The sequence below is a fragment of the Tursiops truncatus genome, chromosome 8 (assembly GCF_011762595.2).
Source record: "Tursiops truncatus isolate mTurTru1 chromosome 8, mTurTru1.mat.Y, whole genome shotgun sequence".
Classification (NCBI taxonomy): domain Eukaryota; kingdom Metazoa; phylum Chordata; class Mammalia; order Artiodactyla; family Delphinidae; genus Tursiops; species Tursiops truncatus.
Window position 1 is genome coordinate 48,711,717 of NC_047041.1, and position 18,093 is coordinate 48,729,809.

At 39.1% G+C, this 18,093-nt stretch overlaps 1 long non-coding RNA gene across 5 annotated transcripts in view; it reads right to left on the minus strand.

The window, feature by feature from the left end:
• The window catches only part of LOC109552335 (uncharacterized), a 39,969-nt gene that overhangs the window by 21,579 nt on the left and 297 nt on the right, over positions 1-18,093 (minus strand). For 2 of the 5 annotated variants that reach the window (XR_012333388.1, XR_012333387.1), the window contains exon 2: positions 16,987-17,334. This is a non-coding gene — a long non-coding RNA (uncharacterized lncRNA). Of the gene's footprint in view, positions 1-1,271; positions 5,268-8,049; positions 8,815-10,560; positions 10,642-16,857; positions 17,335-18,093 lie in introns of those variants that run through there. The other 3 variants (XR_002179134.3, XR_004527857.2, XR_002179135.2) reach the window with 3 other exon arrangements.

Below are 18,093 nucleotides of genomic sequence, written 5' to 3' on the forward strand. Positions count from 1 at the left end.
TTTGCTAGTATTTTAAGATTATTGTATCCATATTAAAAAAAATGAAATCAGGGACTTCCCTGGTGGTCCAGTGGTTAAGAATCTGCCCTTCTACCACAGGGGGCGTGGGTTTAATACCTGATGGGGAAACTAAGATTCAGCATGCAATGCCGCATAGCCAAAAAAAAAAAAAAAAAAGAAAGAAAAATAAGAAATCGTCCTATATATCCCATTTATCTTTGCAAAGTGGGTTTTACCATCTTAATTTTAGTTGTGACTCCTAAGAAGTGAATAATTGACCAGTGTCATATATAGATAGTTGGTGGCTATGCCAGTACTGGAAATCAGGTCTGTCTGAATACAAAGCCTGTTTGTCTCCTCTAAGCCACATAGCTTCCATGAACACTTATCAAGGCTTCAAAACCAATTGCCCAGCTCCTAAATGTTTTGAAAACATAAGATTCAGAGAAGGAGCACGATAAGGGTAATAGCAGCAAATAGTCTTGGGAGGCTGTGCTAATATTCTGATTCACCAAAGTCAAGAAGAAATAATTCATCTGCATTTGAGGAGAAAATGTGAAGCTAAAAGCCTAAGTAGCTATCCGTGCAATTCCATAGGAATCAACTTTGCAAATAAGCATAAAAAAGAGAAAACACAGCAAAAAGTTGCTAGATCAAAAATATGGCACGAGGGCTTCCCTGGTGGCGCAGTGGTTAAGAATCCACCTGGCAATGCAGGCGACAGGGGTTCGAGCCCTGGTCTGGGAAGATCCCACATGCCGCGGAGCAACTAAGCTCGTGTGCCACAACTACTGGGCCTGCGCTCTAGAGCCCGCGAGCCACAACTACTGAAGCCCCCATGCCTAGAGCCCATGCTCCGCCACAAGAGAAGCCACCACAATGAGAAGCCCACACACCACAACGAAGAGTAGCCCCCGCTCTCTGCAAGTAGAGAAAGCCCCCGCGCAGCAACAAAGACCCAACTCAGCCAAAAATAAATAAATAAATAAATTTAAAAATATATGACATTAGGGGCTTCCCTGGTGGCACAGTGGTTGAGAGTCCGCCTGCCGATGCAGGGTACACGGGTTCGTGCCCCGGCCCAGGAAGATCCCACATGCTGCAGAGCGGCTGGGCCCGTGAGCCACGGCCGCTGAGCCTGCGCGTCCGGAGCCTGTGCTCCGCAACGGGAGAGGCCACAACAGTGAGAGGCCTGCGTACAGCAAAAATAAATAAATAAATAAATAAAATTATATATATATATATATATATATATATATATATGACATTAGATCATTCAAAAACCAAGGGTAAACCAAATTATAGAAATTTAATTCCTCAAGATAAAAATATGGCTCCAGCTAAATACTGCAATGTTCAGAAAATGTGTTAGAGTGAAGGAAGCTATTGATTATATATAGGCTAACTCGAGGGAGAAATTGAAAACCCACATTTCAGCTCTTGGATTTGAATAAACAAGAGAAAAACATCAAGATGGAGGAAGGGGCTTCCCTGGTGGTACAGCGGTTGGGCGTCCGCCTGCCGATGTGGGGGACGCGGGTTCATGCCCGGCTCCGGGAGGATCCCACATGCCGCGGAGCGGGGGACCCGTGAGCCGTGAGCCGTGGCCGCTGAGCCTGTGCTCCGCAGCGGGGGAGGCCACGGCAGTGAGAGGCCCGCGTGCACCAAAAAGAAAATGGAGGAAGGATTCCCAATGCAGCATAAAAAATGTATTCATACTTGTTATTACATCTTTATAAAACTTAGTGAAATGTGTTCACTTGATTTAGCAGCACAGCGTACGAGACACTGTAGGGATGGTATCTTCATTCCTTGAGGTGTCCCCAGGGTGTCTATGAAAATCTTTGGAAACCAGAGTGTAAATCCTTACATTTTTCACACTTTACCTGAAGTACTTTAACAGCTATTTGCTCATAATATCTCCCATAAAAGTAATCGTCATCTTTTAAGTTAATGATGTTAATCACCCTTTTTATTGTACATAATGAGCCAGACACTGTGAACAATTTCTCTCTTCCTTCTCTGGGTTCTTGTCAAACCTTGTTTTAGTCAGGGTACACTAACTGCTGTAACGGTCACATCTCAGTGACTTAACAAAACGAGTTTATTTCTGACTCAGATTACAATCCAATGGAGGTTGCAGGTGGTAGGGGGAGAAAGAGAGAGCCCCTTGCATAACGATTCTAATGGATCCTCTGATAGATGAAGGAAGAGAGCATGGACAATTGCATGGGAAAGCCTCATGGCTCAGGTTTGGAGGTGGTGTTGATCACTTCTGCCCGTATTTCATTGGCCAGAACACAGTAATGTGGTTGCAAAGGAGGCCAGGAAATGTAGTCCTTTTACTTGCCCATGTTTTGATGAACAACTAGTCTCTACCACACTAGTAAATCAGGAAGATTAAATGAATTCTTTTTTTTTTTTTTTTTGCGGTACGCGGGCCTCTCACTGTTGTGGCCTGTCCCGTTGCGGAGCACAGGCGCCGGATGTGCAAGCTCAGCGGCCATGGCTCACGGGCCTAGCCGCTCCGTGGCATGTGGGATCTTCCCAGACCGGGGCACGAACCGGTGTCCCCTGCATCGGCAGGCGGACTCTCAACCACTGCACCACCAGGGAAGCCCAACACTGGTAGTTTTAATAGGTTTCATAGTCATAAAATGTGAGAACTACAGGGAACCATAGAGTATATACAGTCATTCTATAAATGAGAAGACTGAGGGTCAGAGAGCTGTGTCACTGAAGCCCAATTCAGATCAGCCCTAACTGTGCTCTGCAGCTTCTGACATCAAACTACATGAAATTTTAGGGGATCATAATGCTTGCTAGAGTTTGGTTATTGTTATCTACAGATGGGTCTCTTTAGTTGAAACTGGAGGACAGAAATTGAGAAACACACACACACACAAAGGTTTGTTTCTAGTTGAAGAAAACTGAAATGGGCTTTAGAATATACTTGATGCAAATTTTTTTATAGATGATGAAACTGAGGCCCAGAAAGGGGATATGACTTTTTGAGAACAGGTTACTGGCAGAATCAGTACTAGAATCCCAGTTCTGTAGCTCCAGATAAAAATTCATCTTCACGTGAGGACCTCCTCTTCAGGGCTCATCTCTTTATTTGGTGTTTCTTATCTCTGAGAACCCAGGGCCCTTATACTAAACACAAAACACACTACCCGTATCTACCCTTCCATGTACACTGTTCCACTGTCAGGCCCTAATCTCCAATTCTGCCCACTGACCCCTACCCTCTTTCTAACCTAAGACACACACACTACATACACAATGCACCCTTTACCTTTTCTGAGTCCTAATTCCTTTCAACAGCTTCATCTACAAACCAAGGTGTGGACAACTAACAATGGTATAATGATTCAGCCCCTCCTTGGATATCTGTATTTCTAAAGAGGCTTAAGATAAAAGGTGCTGTCCCAAAAGACATACTTTTTTGAATTAAGAGTAGATATACATAGAACATTCCAGCATTAATTTTTGAAAAATAAAATTAATTTTTATCACAAATTATAAAAAGAGAGAATTTTGGGGGGTGATCCAACTGTTCTATATCTTGATTGTGGTGATTACATGACTGTGCATTTGCCAAAACCTGTAGAATTATACATCAAAAAGAGTGAATTGGGGCTTCCCTGGTGGCGCAGTGGTGGGGAGTCCGCCTGCCAGTGCAGGGGACATGGGTTCGAGCCCTGGTCCGGGAGGATCCCACATGCTGTGGGGCGGCTGGGCCTGTGAGCCACAACTACTGAGCCCACACACCACAAATGCTGAAGCCCGCGTGCCTGGAGCCTGTGCTCCGCGGCAGGAGAGGCCACCGCAATGAGAAGCCTGCGTGCAGCAGCAAAGACCCAATGCGGCCAAAAATAAATAAATAAATTTATTAAAAAAAAAAAAAAAAGAGTGAATTGTACTATGTAAATCTAAAAACTTTAAAAAGGGGAATAAAAAAGTGATTTCACAGCCCATTAATATCCTTTAGTTTTCCTGCCCAGAAGCAACCACAGTGTAATGTCTTATAATGACATTCTAGTGGTGGAAATTTAGTCACTGAGTCAGACTTACTGGGGAGATGTTTTTGGAAATGATTTTTTTAGAACTCTTAAACCAGGAAATCATCTATTCCACTATAATATTACACTGCAGCTTTTTTGACTTACAGATCTATTTTTCCACTTCTCCTCCACAAGACTGTTAGACTCTGAATAGCATGTTCCCTGTTTAGTTACCTTGGTGTCCCCAGAATCTACCTAGTATAATATCTGACACCTAGTGGATACTCAATGAATATTTACTGAAGAAACAGAAGTCCTGTTTTAAGCACAGAAGGAAATGTGAAAACAAATACGGTATAGCTCTTGGTCTCAAAGAATCTTCAAACTTAGTGGTCATGTTACCTCAATATAGTTAGTAGTACACAAACTAAGTGGGAAATAAGAGGACAGAAGGTAGGGAAAGATTATTGTGTAGGCTGATAATGGAAGCTGTCATCTTATTTTAATGTTCTCTAATGAGCATTAGTATATTGTGTGTAACAGGAGACCCTTCAATGTCCTTTCATAGAGCTGTGGTTGATGAAAAACCTGGGTGACAGGAAAAGAGACCAGATGGCGGTAGTCCATCTAAAAATGTTTTACCTAATTGCAGAGTATTTTTTATTTTTAAAGAAACTGAGGATGGAACAGCCTTTGACGAAACTGCATCATCTTGGAATCTACAAAGAATCAGGTCCCGAAAGAAAACAATAATTAATATCACTAAAAACCAAGTCATTCTGGAAACATTTCACAGGCTTCCTTTAGAAGATAAACTTAAGTGTTACAGTAATGGCTTTATGGTCATGACATTAAACACATGACATAAAGCTCAGCTATTAATATTTTTATTCTTAAATATCAAGGCCCTCTCTGCACTGGGAATTAAGGATTCCAATTTAGTCTCCTGTCCAGGCCATCTAGGGTTTCATAAACAATGTTCTATTTCCTTCATTGTCTGTAACAGTCCACTTCACTAGCTAACATCTGTCACAAAAGAATCAGGTTATAAGAGGTGATGTAAGTCAACTATTACTTAAAGGATTGAGCAATCCATCAAAGTGTTAAAATTTAACAACTTATTTATCCATTAAACAATTGCTGCATGCCTAACTGCGTATGTGCCTGGCAGAAGAAAAGAGCGTATTACCTACTGTTAACAACATCTGGCGGCCAAAGGCAGTTTACTGGCTTATGACCCAGTCATGTTGCAGCTTTGCGCTGAAAGGGGAGAGGTTAGAAGGTAGAATATTGTCACTGTATTTATGCTTCTAAGTACCAAATCACCTAGATGACTATTGTGGAAAGAAAATAACTACAGGTCAACAATCCCTTATTGTAAACCCTTGGGACCAGGTGTGATTCAGAATTCAGAACTCCTTATAGTTTACAATGGCAATAGGTCCATATACCACATATTATGGAATGTCTCCAGCAGGGACTGGGGCAGCACGCTGTGATCAAACAGTATTTCTGCAGTGAAGTGAATGAATGCTCACACTAAGCAGCATGGATAAAGCCTATAAATGGTTTCACGTAACCACAGGCCAAGCCAGGTTTTACTTCCCAGGTACCCAATTTCTTCATATGTAAAATGAAGTTCTATTGAACTTCTCCAAGTTATGGATTGACCAACATGAATGCTGAGTCAGAACTGAAATATGTATCTGTATCATGCACTAATTTAGATATTGGTCTAGTGCTCCCCATGTGGATCAAAAGGGCTTGAAAATCACTCCACTTTCATAAACATTTCCTTAGTCTAAACAATGATGATTTGTCTAAGCTGCTTTACTGCCTTCTAAACAAGCTATATGAAAATGTACCCATTGATATTGGTGGGTATAGGTAGGAGAAAGGCATTAAAAAATCCTTTTAGCTGTAAATCACCAAAACAAACCCCAGAAACCTTGAAATGTTTTTCTTGGAGGGCAGAATAGAAAATATGAAAGGAATATCAAGTACTAATACATTGTGAAAATAAAGCAGAGATTACTGAAGCATAAACTACAGCTTATCTATATTTAAAGTTTAAAAAATGTGTATTTTCAAATGAGACTTTAAAAAATGTGTTAAATAGTTATGGAACTTCTGTTTTGTCATCAAAAGGCCTTGGTGTCACATGGTTGTTGCACCTCTTTGGGAAATGAAGGGAAAACACTACATTTGTAGTCTTGGCCAAATGGAAGCTACTTAGGTCTGGGACATTTCCTTTTTCCTTTTTTGTTTCACCTAAAAGCAAAAGATACTAGCAGCAGTTCTTGTGTAGACTTAAAAAATGTCAAACAAACCTAGGTTCTATTTTCAATTCCTCTCTACTTGTTAACAGGTGACCCTCAGCTGATTTGTCCCTTAATTTTAAAATGCAGGTGATTTCTACCCTGAAGTACTGTTGAATGAAAGTGGTAGCTAAACATATATTTATGGCAGTACTTACTAGCTTGCTACTGAGAAAAACAATAACCCTTGATTCACTTATTGAATGTCTAAGGAAGAAGAGGTAGTTTTTAAAAATTTCCATAGTTGCAGGTAGGTTAATGTTGAAATGTTTGAGCAGTGTCTGGAGAAATAGAGGTACCACAGATCTGAGGCTGATTAGGTAAGGATAAACTAGTTGAGCGTGCCAGGAACTTTCCTAGGTTTTTGGAATATATCAGATACAGTGAAAAAAGACAAAAATCCTTCCCTCAGGGAGCTTACACTCCAGTGCGACCACTTGAAGATACCAGCCCTATTCTTTCATTCTATCTATAAGAGATACTAGTTACAAACACCTCTAATCTGTCCATTTATGGAGCAGAGCATGTACTCCCTAGCATGGTATTCCATTTTTTCATTTTATACCTTGATGAATTTAATATTCTCTAAAATCGTGAACCCCTTATGGTAAAGGTTCATTCATTTATTCTGTTATCGAGCTCTTAACCACGTACCAAGTATAGCAGATATAGACAAGCTTGGATACTTTCAGAAAACAGCAAAGCAGCCTCTTTCCCTGCCTGCCCCCACGAAACAAATGGAGATAATTTAGTACCTTCTAAAAGTATCTATGTCCTCAACATGAGAAATTTGAGAACTTCCTTAAGTCCACTTCATGGTGCAACTATTTTGATTTTGAATATATGAGGTAGAGCGTCACAAGTTTTTCAGTGCTTGGGTCTCTAAAGATCTTAATTGGGTCTTGGGTACAACAGTGAAAAAGAGAAAGTTCCTATTATTAAAAAATTTAGCCAGGGTTCTTAATCAGGGGTTCATAGTCAGAATTCAGGGGTCCATGAAATTGGATGGGGAAAAATTACATCTCTATTTTCAATAACTTCTAATAAAATCTGAATGCAGGCAACAGATCATAGTAGTGTTAGGCGTAAACGTGTCACAGCTGAACTCTGATGTTTTCCTATTACGATTGCTGCAGACAACTTGCTTGTTAATGAATTATAAAGCATATATATTTCTACGTCCAAAATTAAAATTTTTTGATAATTATTTCAATATCATTGTCTCCCTTTATTACCCAATATACCGTATTTTATGCTTTTTTTTTTTTTTTGCGGTACGCGGGCCTCTCACTGTTGTGGCCTCTCCCGTTGCGGTGCACAGGCTCCGGACGCGCAGGCTCAGCGGCCATGGCTCATGGGCCTAGCCGCTCTGCGGCATGTGGGATCTTCCCGGACCGGGGCACGAACCCGTGTCCCCTGCAACGGCAGGCGGACTCTCAACCACTGCGCCACCAGGGAAGCCCTGTATTTTATGCTTTTTAAAAACTTTTCTGAAAAGTGATCCATAGACTTCACTAGATTGACCAAGGGGTACATGACAGTAAAAGGTTGAGTCTAATGGTCTAAAGGGTCATAGTAATCTTTGTACCTCCACAGCCTCTCACTTGGTAACTAATCAATACGTATGTACAGAACAAAATAAATGGATTTAGAACTGGTTGAACCAGTACCCCCTATCCCCAAATACTGACACTCTGGATGTCTATAATAGGATACCGTAGGGCTGCTTCTTATTCAAAATTTTTTAATCAAATACTTTAGATGAAGACATGGATCATATAATTTGTTCATTTCCCTAAAATAAACTTTATACACCTGAATTAAGCAATACTTGATGTGGGTGGATTACATTCTTCATTGAACATACCTACAAAGAAACATTTAAAAAGTTTTGGCAACTGTGTCTTGGAATTGCAGCAATAAGAAATAGTGAGCACAATGGAAAGTAGTTAGGAACACAAAAATGAGAGGGGGCCTATGTATTGAGGCCTGACTTTGGCAAGTTAATTTACCACGGTGCTTTCAAGTAAAACTAGGTGAAGAGGAAATCACATGGTGAGTGCCTTAAAAATACAGGTCCCCAGGGACTTCCTAGTGGTGTAGTGATTAAGACTCTGTGCTTCCACTGCAGGGGTTGTGGGTTTGATCCCTGGTCAGGGAACTAAGATCCTACATGCCATGTGGTACGTGGCCAAAAAAAACAAAAAAACCCTATGTATCTGGTGTTCTATGTTAAATGTTACTGCATTTTTAAAGATAAGGAAACAGATTCAAAAGTTAATTTGCGGGCTTCCCTGGTGGCGCAGTGGTTGGGAGTCTGCCTGCCGATGCAGGGGACACGGGTTCGTGCCCCGGTCCGCGAAGATCCCACATGCCGCGGAGCGGCTGGGCCCATGAGCCATGGCCGCTGAGCCTGCGTGTCCAGAGCCTGCGCGTCCGGAGCCTGTGCTCCGCAACGGGAGAGACCGCAACAGTGAGAGGCCCGCGTACTGCAAGGGAAAAAAAAAAAAAAAGTTAATTTGCCTAAGCTGATACCTTACTTCCTAGCTTATTAGACCAGAAATCCAGAACCCAGGCCTGACTCAAAGGCAGTTCTTTCAAGCTCTGCCTTTGGAATGTCTTACAGACCCAACATTCTTAAAGTGAACCATAAAGATTGAACTCACTTCAGGTATCTGCAGACCAAACCCTGAAAATGGTTTTATTTTAGACAATACTTTCCTTATCTTCTCAATCTTTAAACTGTGATAGAATCCCTGCTAATTATAAACTATGGTACGAATATCATATATGTTATGCATAAAATATATAGCGTGTAAAGTATCATTTACTAAGCTAGGTATTTGGTAAACTGTTAAAACTGATGGGGCATTAACTTATAACATCTAAAGCAGAGAGAATCATACTCTCCATGATTAAAAATGGTTTAACTTTGAAGGATATATGTACTTTCAGTGAATCCTAATACATGGTGAGATTTGTAAAAAACTAGTTTTTGCCTCAAAAGTGATCTCACAGGCGACACTGCTTTATATATGCATTCAATTCTCACAGCAAGCCAATGAGGGAGGTACTATTCCCACTGCACAGATGGAAGCTGAGGCAGAGTTAAATAACTTGCTCAAAGTCAACACAATGGGCAGAAGTGTGACTTCAACCCAGGCTGACTGGCTCTGAGACTATGCTCTAAGCCACTACAGTATACTGCCTTTTGAGAGCTTATTAAATTTCATATTATTTTCTTAATTCTTCGGAAAACTCAATGAAGCTGACAAATACTATTTTTATAGGATTCAAAGTCTCAGACTGATGAATATACCCCAAATCACATAAGTACTGAGATTCAAACCCAGGTCTTTCAATTGCTAACGCTCATACTCTCAACTACTAAATTAACTTCTCATGATCCTATGGTGATGATCTTAAGTGGATTTAACCATCATAATGCATAATATAAACACATACAATGTGACAGATAGGCTGTAGGTCTATTTTGACTTCAACTAGCACAAAAATATTTTAATAGCATGTCCTTGCCAGTGTTATCAGAGGAATTACTTTCCAGTTATTTGAACTGTTAAGTGCATTTTAAGTGAACTTTACACAGTATCAAGATATATTCTAGAAATTCAGGGTTCTCTCAAGCTACGATGTGTTACACATAACTTTTAAGTTTCTACTCAGATTACTGAAAGGCAGAATGGGTTCAGGCATGTAAATTAACAGCCTATTTGAAGTTTATCTTCATCAGACCACTGAGCAGGTATTAATAATTAACAATTAAATAAGTAACACCTTAAATAAACAACTCAGCAGTAAACAGGGATGTCCAATAACTTTCTGAATCTGGGTACAACTTTGGGCCCATGACAATTACTCAAGTAATACTGTTTTATCTTTTCCTCTCTCCAGATGGTTGAAGAGGTGGGAGACTATGAGATAGTCTTAAATTTGTTAGAAATAGATTATTAGTCTGGACAGTCAAGTTTTAGCCTAAAATGGGGCATCTTGCTGGATGTATGGAGGCTTGCACTATGCACTGCAATCCAAAATGTAACTTATAGCAGAGCAATTCACGGGTAGCCCTAAGTTTCTCTTTTCATGGAAATACCTCAGGTTATTTCTTCTGGTACATCTCATGGAAAGCAATGAAACCTGGGTTACCGTGCCAAGATCTAGTAATAACCAACACCTTGGATATATTTTTTGATTATACAAAATCTTATCTGTCTTACCTGCTTCCTTCTTTTGCTGACATCTTTCCATTTATTCTGCCAGTTAAACTCCCAGAGAGAAACAGCAGCTCATTTACGTTACTGGGTAATGGGATGAGAGTGAGTACAGGTTATGGAAAATTTAGTTCATATCAGTCAGAATTGTATTTTCCACTTTTGTGGAGGGCCTGGTTGCCCTAAGGTGTTAGTTGCTTTTCTCTCCTTGTGACAATTATACCCTCCTCATTTAAGTAATCTAAAGAATTTGACTATCTCAGATTTCTCCTCCTTTAGGTAAATGTACATTGGACAAGAAACAGACATGTCTTGTTCAAGTCTAACCTCCTGGTTCAACTGAGCACCATTTTTTCTAAAAGTGGTTGTGAAGATCATCCCAGTCAGTCTGGCTAGGAAGAATTAATGATACAGGTATAAAGGGCAGACACCACCTTTTAGAACAAGGCATTTTTCAAAAGCTGAGGCTCATGGTCATTGCTATGTTTTTTTTTGGAACTGTGATAAAAACCACTATTCTTGGAGTACAAGTTAGGTTAAATGAAAAGACCTGAAAACTGGGAAGGAAAAATAATCAAATCAAATGAAAAGCTGAGTATTACGTACAAAAAAAAAAAAAAAATCACAAAAATACTTCAGAGCTCTTCCTCCTCTCCTCCTGGCCCGATTTCAGGGCAAGGTAGAATTTTAAGTCCTGATTCCTTTGGGAAATGATCAGACCGCGTGAAGTAGAATGTGATTTTGACCCCGAAGTAGGAAGATTTAAATATAAACCCTCTTTCAATCCCACATGCCCTCTGTAAACTCTTACTTCTTACCTCTTTTGGAGCCAAACTTCTTTCCCCCCCCCCCCCCCCCGATACGCGGGCCTCTCACCGTTGTGGCCTCTCCTGTTGCAGAGCGCAGGCTCAGCGGCCATGGCTCACGGGCCCAGCCGCTCCGCGGCATGTGCGATCCTCCCGGACCTGGGCACGAACCCGTGTCCCCTGAATCGTCAGGCGGACTCTCAACCACTGAGCCACCAGGGAAGCCCTGGAGCCAAACTTCTTAAAAATTATCTACATGCAGTGCCTACTTCTTTCCCCATTCCTTTCACTCACTCCTTAAACTCCTGAAATCTGGCTTCCTCTCAGTACTCCATAAATATTAGAATTTCCATACAAGAACCCAGAACTGCAACGAATGCAAAACGGATTCCAAGAATGAGAAAGACGAGAGTGCAGAGTTTATCCGGAAAACAAGAAAATCCAGCAACCCATCTTAGGCAAATACACTGCCAGATGAAATGCTACAATAATTGCTCATAAATTATCTCAGGACTAGTAAGAAACAAAGAAGCAAACAATTTTAGAAAGACAAAAACATGAATACCGAAAACAGAATAGTCATGGGACTGAAACTCAAGAGGCATAATACCCAATATTAAAGATACAAAGAGTAAACAAAGCAGAGTTGAAATGGAGATTCTTCCATTGAGCTTGCCAAATGTTAAATAAATAAATGTAAAGTTCATCATCAAAAACAGTACTTCCTGTACTTAGATTTCAAATGACCTTTAAAAAACTGAGACTGCAGGTTAGTATCAAAATCAACTTTTCAACCAAGGTTTCTTGCCTTCCAGGCCAATTTTCTTCCTACCCATGTGTTACCCATGCTGGGCCCAGAACAGCACATTTCTGTCCCTTCATCTCAGGGACCAGATTTCAACCAATCCACCTAGCTGTCCTCAGGCTTTACGTCAGAACTCTCCAACCTTTGCAACTTTAATATCCCAAGCTCAAAGAAAAACGTCATAAACTCCAAGTATAGGCTTTTTAGTAAGCCGAACCCCAGAAAAGGACCAGCATTTCTATCATGTTTTATTTAGCCAAGAAGAAAATCCATCTCCTCTGAAGCACCTTTGAAGCCTTCCTTTTAGTAGTTCGTATGGATTTCTTTATTCATTCATCAAATCTTGGTTAATAGACTAATATTTGTCAGTTCTGCGTTATTTTAATATTTCAGATCGTTCTGTTTAGAATGCTTGCTAACAGAGCACTCTGATATGCTTAGGTGTTTAGTAAATGTTGCTTAATTCCCCAAAGGGTATTACAAACACATATAGAACTGTGTTGATTACTTCAGAGGTATCTTATGTTTTTTGGAGTTTTTGGTGGAAGGAACTGTTATTTCAGATTTGTCTGTTTTAATCCATTGCAGTATTAGACAAGTATCTTTCTTGCACATAGTAGATGCTCAATAAACATCTTCCGATTTGAAATACAAAAAACAAACAAAAAAGCACTTAATTTTCACTGCATTCTCAATTTTTGGGACAGAGTAAATGCTGTACCATCCTATTATTAGGAAAGTATTTCACTGAAATAGTATAGGACTGGTAAAGGTCATTTATATCACACTTATGTAAGACGTTTAGTTGCAGCTTAGCAATTGTAATGAAGTACTCTACTATGTTGTTATTTGCAATTGTATACTTTTTTACATCACCACTTAGGCAACTGCTTTATTTCAGCATGTTTAAAAAATAAGTTTTTCTATAATTTTTCTGTCTTGTATATAAGATATTATGAAACATTCACAAGAAAATGGCTCTACATATGCTAACACCGACCCAACAGCATAAATGCTGTCCAGTTCAATGGGGACAACTGCCAAGAAACTATGAAAGATCCCACTTAATACTACATTAATGACTAAAAGTCTGGTGGTGCAGGGTAAGGAAGGAGGAAAGCTGAGTTTTATTTTGGCTCAAAGGTGAAAAAATATTATCATTTAGGTTATGCTAAGGGTTATGGTTACTGAACTTTATCTTATGGTGGTGGAGTAGCTCAAAAGTCTCCAAGCTGTTCCATTTACAAGCACCTATGTGCCAAATTCACCAAATCATGACTTAGGTGTAAAGAGGGTGACTCTGACGAACATTTCCTAAAATGTTTTAAGACAGAACTCACTGAGGACTAATCTTTACAGCAAGTTCAATAACATACATCACCATCAAATAGTCCATATCAAATTAAGAATTATGAATATGTACCAACTTACTGTACATTAATTTCTTACAACTGTATATCTCTGCACTTTCCTTAAGTGGCTATATTCATGAACATATTTATATTGGATTAAGTTCATATTCTTGCAAAGAAATGTTTTTCTAGTGCCACTTTAATTATCCAAACCTATTAAAAACTGAGAAATAAAAAATCATAGGATAGAGGGCTCACTTTTCTGGTTAATCATTAGCTATGAGCATCTTGATTTTGCATCCTGACATTGCGATATTTATATTTACTACACATACCTTTTGTGGCCTATTAAACCCAGCAGGTAAAATTATGCCAACTTGTTACAAACACAACAGTGGGTCAACTAAACAAGACTAGAAAACATACACTTTAGTTTTCTGAATGTTGTTAAAGTAAAATGCTTAAAATATGAAACATTAAAGTTTGCTGAATGAGTTAAAGATCTTCCCTGGAGAAACTACAACTGCTGAACCCTGTATGACAGGCTCATCTGTGTCTACTTTAAAAATACACGCTGTTGAAAACATTTAACTCAATATAAAGCTATAATTATAATAATTATAATATAAAGATAATTTTTGGTAAAATGTTTTTCATTTTCCCCCTTAAGTTCGCTTGTCTCAATTCTGTGATCAGCTTAAAATAATTCTTACTGTAACTGCTGGGTTTACATCACCTTTGGGTTGCCGGCATTTCATTTCTGAGAATGCTAAGAAAATTGATTCTATTTTGGAAGAGACACAGACAGGTGGACAACATAACTGACGGCTGTTCTCTCAAATTTCATAGCTTAAAATATAAAAGCATTTTAGAACTTTGAAGGCATGAAACAATTCTAACATTTTTCATAATTTAGGACATCATCTTTTACAGAATTAATTAACTACACTGATCCTCAGTAAAGACAGGGCCTAATTTTCATAATCAACTGTCGGGATTTTTCAAACTATACAAGAACACAAACAAAATTTTATTGTAATTTTTTTGACTTCAGCCATCCCAGGCACTAACACGATCTCAATAACAAGAATTTTACATTCCTTACGTGGCATGGGCTGAAAAAAACTGTTGCCCTATATCATCACTTTATCAAAGGAAAAACTGGAACTGTATTTTCCTAACAATTTGGTCATACAAGTTTGACTTATCAACAAATTGCTAAGAGTTCAGCTGAGGTAATCCCTGTCCTTGGGTCCTAAGTACTTTGAGACTACTTTTTAAAAATTTAAAAAATCCACAAGAAACTTACATGTTCCAAAGTCCTCTGCTAAATGCTTTACATAACTTTGTTTAATCCTAACCATCACCCCCATGAGGCTGCTATTACCACTGAGGCTTAGAATGTTACGAATTTCTGTAAAAAATTAGCAAGCTATTCAAGATAGATTTAAAACTGAAGCAACAGGAGTCCAGAAAGGCCACTAATATTACTGCCCAACACACTAAAGTCAGTCTTCATATACCATCTCCAAGAGGACCTCCCTCCTCTGAAGGAAGACTTATTGAGTTTGACTCTTGGGGCTGCTTTAAAATTTTCATATGCTTGTTCTCTTTGTCTTGTCTTTATCCTTTAGCAGATATGAATGAAAGAATGTTACATGACTTTGAATGAAAAGATCACAAATGTAGTAATGAGTCAAAGAATTTTGAGCTAAAAAAAAAAGATACTCTTATATATCATGTACCCAAATACCAAGAATACTACAATAACATCAATAATTAAAAAAAATTAGGATTTAGGGCAAGGAGTTAAAGAAAAATTATTTTCAGAAAATTCTAATATCTTTTTGCCTCTGTCTAGATACTTCAGTTTCTTTTAAATATCTGAGTAACTTTACCATAATTCTGTCATAGCTTTGAGCTCTTACTGGTTAAGTGTCTCTTATGATCAGACTTTCTTCGTATTAGACTAAACCCTCACTCTAAGAAATATCCAGGGCTTCCCTGGTGGCGCAGTGGTTGAGAGTCCGCCTGCCGATGCAGGGGACGCGGGTTCGCGCCCCGGTCCAGGAAGATCCCACATGCCGCGGAGCGGCTGGGCCCATGAGCCATGGCCGCTGAGCCTGCGCGTCCGGAGCCTGTGCTCTGCAACGGGAGAGGCCACAACAGTGAGAGGCCCGCGTACAGCAAAAAAAAAAAAAAAAAAAAAAAAAAAAAAAAAAAAAAAAGAAATATCCAGGAAGTCAGGATATTGTGGTATTCTTAAAGCTAAAATTGATGTCCCCTCCTCCACCCCATGCATAAATTGATCCCTAGGTCATCTACACATCTTCAAAATTCATTTATTAATATATTTAGTAATAAACCTAAAATCCTTGCCAAAACTTTGTTATTACCTGTGTGACACACCACAAAAAACCACAAATATGGGATGTGGAAGGCTGCTCTACCCCACCCCTGTGCACTCACCTCTAGTGTTTTAAAAATACACAACAGCTGGTTACAACCCTGGACAATAATTCAGCTGGATGAATGGTGGGCAAAAGCTACACATTTCTAGAGTTCTACAGGTGTTCCAGACACTTGACCCTGTTGAAAAAACCCTTGATATAATAGCAACTAACTCAATACTCTTTAATGAACTACCTATAATTATAATACAAATCAATGTTCTAATTCCCTTTTGACAGAAAAAGAAGGTAGATTTCTTTATTTACTTAAGGCATTCCTAATTCCACTTTTCAGCTTTCTAACCCAGTTTTTCCTCTGGGACACTGAGGTTATTCTTTCAGAAGCTGGCATCATCAATTCCTCTAGTACTAATTTTTTAAATGAAATTTCTACACAGAGTACATAATTTTTTTTTCTAAAAGTTAAGGGTCATGGAGTTGTTTTTTGAGATAGTAACTAGACTTGTTTCATTTCTTTATGGTTAGATGTCCATTGGATATAAGGCTGGAAAAATTTCTAACTATCCAATCACATGACAAATTATAGAAATCACTACATTATACAGGTCTCATTTCTCACATACAGTATTTCTGTGAAATCTGCTGGGTCCCTCCCCCCAACCCCCCGCCATTTGTCTTCCATAGTAACTCAAATTGAGGTTATTGCTTACATAAAGAAGTATTATAAAATGAACAACGTAAGTTCATATAAGACACAATACCACCCCTGAATCACCAAGCCCTAAGAATAATTTGTAAGAGTTTGAAACTAAGCCTAAATGTAAACCTGTTCAGTCTATTTCATCTCTATTATGCTTAAAACACGTCTATAGTTATACTGATGATCAGAAAGAAAACAGTAAACATTCTGTACCTTTTCCTATACTTACCAACATTATTTGCAAAGAAGGTATTTCTGAATAACAAATGATTTCATAAGCTCTTCCCATTGTTGTATCCATGGATAAGTGAGGTCAATACATACTACCTTTGTTTAAAAATGAAACAAAGCCACTCACCTGCCTTGTTCCCAGAAACATGACATATATAAGATCATTCTTTATAAAACTGTTTTTGTAGTTATCATCTGCATACATTTGAGACATGTTTTTGGACCATGCTTTTGTTGTTTATAATCACTCTGCCTAGTCTTTCCTTGATATGATAATCCATTTATCAGCTATAATTTTAACTCCTAACAAGTGAAGTGCATACCCCTGATGACCCAAAGTGTCAGTTAATTTTGTTTTTCAGGATAATACACAAAAGGAAAGGAGAAAAACAGCACAAATATATCGGCATTTTTAGCCCTTCGGACACCCTCAGGAAGAAAGAAATTTCCCATCTTTTCATAGTGTAGACAGACTCTGAAAAAGAACAAACACACAGCATTGTTTTAGTAACACAATCGGGAAAAAAACACAGTCCATTTGAAATACTGGGCAAAACAACTTAAAGACCAATGACTTCGGTTTCAGCTACCTAGTTCAACAGAAAATTAGTTCCTAAAATGGTCGTATATATGGAGTTCCACAAATTAAACACTAAATGTATTTTTTAAATAAGTCCGTGATCCATGCTACTGAAGATCCCGTCTCCGCAGTATTTTTAGCATAACGCTCTAGGTTTATTCAAGAATCCCAGTTACTCCGGAACCAATAGCCAGCCGCCAATCGGTCTATCATCAATATTCCCTTTCAACATCTCCCTGCTTTCGTTGGCAGGTATGAAGATGTCGTTTTAAACCGGGTGTGTTACTCCTGTAGGACTCTTCCTGTCTTGTCTTTATTTCGGGGCCAAAACACCGTTCCCTTCCACCTTAGCTCCCTTCCAACATCGATTTCTTTGGAACCTTTTGCAAATCATTGCTGTATGAAAAACCAATGAGGGTACGACACCCTGGGAAAGGGTAAGGATGGTTGAAAAATGAATGACAAGAAGATAAAAATAAATTTGGGAGGGAGAGCCCAACTCCGTTAGGTGAAACCTTCTCCGACCAAAGGCGACAGAATCGCCACCCGGGGTCTCCGCACTCCCCAAAATTCACAACCCCCCCCCCCGACTATCCTGTTAGCGGGTCTCAATGATGCTCTGAGACCAGGAGTAAACTGACTCCCTCAATCCCT